The 2900-nt window shown below is 42.2% G+C and overlaps 1 pseudogene; it reads right to left on the bottom strand.

The window, feature by feature from the left end:
• Window positions 1-293: 293 nt before the first annotated feature.
• Window positions 294-909, bottom strand: LOC124975815 (SREBP regulating gene protein-like; annotated as a pseudogene).
• Between the last annotated feature and the right edge of the window lie 1991 nt (window positions 910-2900).

The raw sequence follows: 2900 nt of genomic DNA, 5'->3' as shown, positions 1-2900 counted from the left end.
TGAACACATGGCACCTAACAAACACAAGTTCCTGGTCCCTGTGTGCATGCCGAGACTAAGTCTCCCAGGGACAACACCACCACTCCCAACTCAGCCTGCAGTTCTTTCCTGCCTGGGCCCAGCCAGAAGTTCCAATTAACTTTATAGAAGAGTTTTACCAGTTGCAGCCCAGGTTGTGGTGAAGCCAGTGGACAGCATGGAAGTGGTCACAGGCAAAGTATCCCCATACCACCTTGTCCAGCACTGGCCTGGACCCTCTGGCAATGTCTCAGTGCTTAGGCTGCAGCAGGCCATCACATGGGGAAGAGCTTGGGTGGGTTCTCTCCCTAGCAGTACTTGGCTATGAGGTCCCATTAGGTGTTCTCATGCTGCACACTCTGGGAAGAGTTCCTGCACCTAGCCAAGCACAATTGGAAGTTATCTTCCACAGCCATGAAGAGGTTCTGGAATGCCACAACTGCCCTGTTGAGGAGTGCTTCAGGAAGAGTTCTTATTGGGCTGCTGGCCCAGGACATGCATTACTCATAGGTGCTGCAGCAGCCATTGGCCAGGCAGCTATTGCACCAATACTCCTTTGTGCTGGGGATGCTTGACATCACAGCAGCTATTAGTCAGTAGATTCTTCCTTTCACAGATAAATCCTAGATCATCCATGATGAGGTGCTTCTCTTGAAAGGAATTCTGGCACTGAATGCTTGACTGGCTGCTATTGCCCAAGTTAAATTGTACTTTCCATGGAATGGATTGGTTGTGGTCCTGAGACTGGAGGAGATTTCTATCTCTCACTGTCCTCTCCTCCTGCTTCAAGGTGCTGCTAAGGATAAAGACCAGCCAGAGCCTGAAGACCAGGACCAGCATGGACCATTTCTCCAGGAGTCAGCGCCACACCATGGCAGCCAGGTTTACCATCCTGGTAGAGATAGGTATGCTGCAGCCAGAGAGTGGAGCAACACCAGAGGCTGAGACCCAGTAGCATGGTCCCTTCATGCCCAGCAGCCCCACCACTTGCTGCAATGCTGGCTTTGCAGTCCTCAGCCCAGCTTGTAAGTTAAAATATTGAAACATTCATTGCTAATTATAAATTCAAGTATTCTTTCCTTCTTACAGTCTATATAAGACAATATATTTTGGTCTCTTAAATGTGTTTTTATAAATTATTTTATGTAAAAAGCAGTATAAATTTATATGTGGAAAAAGTAAAAAAGTCTCCTTCCTGGGTGATCATTCAAATATATGGTTACTAAGAATTAAAATCTTATGCACTTGCAATTAAAAACTCTAAAAAGTAACCCCTGAGGAACCTTGACTGAACTTCACAGTAGAAATGCACCATCTGCTCAGCCTTGAATATCCAAAAGGAAAGTATACCCAAAGACAAACGTATGGGTAAATGTAAAGTCATATGCAAAAGACTGTGTTTAACTTTAGGGATCTAAACCCCAAAAGTGGAGGTCATCCCAAGACTAGTAACTCATTTCTCCAAACAGCTAGATTCTATGAGTTAGGGGTTAAAAACAATGACCATGACTCCTTTGGTAGCTAACCAGACCTCCCAATTAACCTTGGAACAGCATGTGGAGGTCCAGGTCATCCCAACAAGTCCAGACAATTTTAGAAGTTAAGAATCATCACTGATTCATAATCATCACTGTTAGACACTGCTGACATCAAACATTTGCAGGGATGTCAAACTTTAAATCGAGCTACTTTATTCCTGAACTGAGCCCCTCTAAAATACCAATGTGTGGACATTATTGAACAAACTTTATAGCCTGTTAAAACTAAATGATGTGCCCGAAGATAACCCTGTGTCTAAACGATTCACAGGTAGAAGCAGTTTTATAAAAATGATGCCATAAAAGCAGGGAATGTAATAGTTACTGTGATAATATCATAAAAGCAAATGTTCTCCCCAATCACACTTGTGTCCCAAAGCAAAACTCATCATTTTTATTCAGACCCTACAGTTAAAATAAGAAAAAAAATCCATACAGATTCCTCATATGGGTTTCTATTACTTCCTGCTGCTATTCAGAAGGAAAGAAAGATATTAAGAGCTAAACATACCCTGTGGGTCTTCTATCACCAAATTGCTCTTTGCTTCCCAGCATCTTGCAGGGCTTTGACTGCTATCCAAGGTACAAATGTTTGGGGTTCTTCCTAGATACACAGACAGGGCTTAAGATGGTGCATTAAATTGGGAGTGCATTTATAACCAAAACACTTTGGAGAGAACTGGTTTCTCTTTTGACATGTGTTGTCCCGGAATACATGACAATCTTTTAGAAAAACAATGACCTCAGGACACATTGGCATAAACATGTTTGAGAATGAATTCCCATAGGAGTAATAGGTTCAGTCACATCTTTTGTTTCCTGGATTAGTTTTTTAGTAAGATTTTCCATCACTGTGACCAAAAGAACTGACAAGAACAATTTTAGAGTAGGATCATCAAGTATACGTGATGCTGATGGTTTTAGAGGTCTCAGTTCATAGACAGCCTCCTATATTAACTCAGGGTCTAAGGAGAAGTAGAATATCAGGGTGGAAAGATGTGATGGAGGAAAGCAGCTCAGACCATGACAACCAACAAGCAGAAAGAGCTCCACTTGTCAAGGCACACCCCCAATGAGCCACTGCCTCGAGCCATACCCTACCTGCCTATAGTTAGCCCAGTTCATCCCCAGCAAGGGAATAAATCCTTGATTGCCTTATAACCAAATCATGTCACCTATAAATTTTCTTGTGTTGTCTCACATATGAAATTTTGAGGAATACCTAATATCTAAACCATCATAACAAACAGCTTTACTTACCTTGAGGCAACACTAATACTGTGAAAATAGAAGGGCATTCAATTTCTTATGATCTGAGCAAGGAGGAGTTTGTTTAGACTTAAA

Source organism: Sciurus carolinensis, unplaced genomic scaffold, assembly GCF_902686445.1.
Source record: "Sciurus carolinensis unplaced genomic scaffold, mSciCar1.2, whole genome shotgun sequence".
NCBI lineage: Eukaryota > Metazoa > Chordata > Mammalia > Rodentia > Sciuridae > Sciurus > Sciurus carolinensis.
The sequence above is the reverse complement of the archived record's forward strand: the minus strand, read 5'-3'. Positions and strand labels throughout refer to the sequence as shown.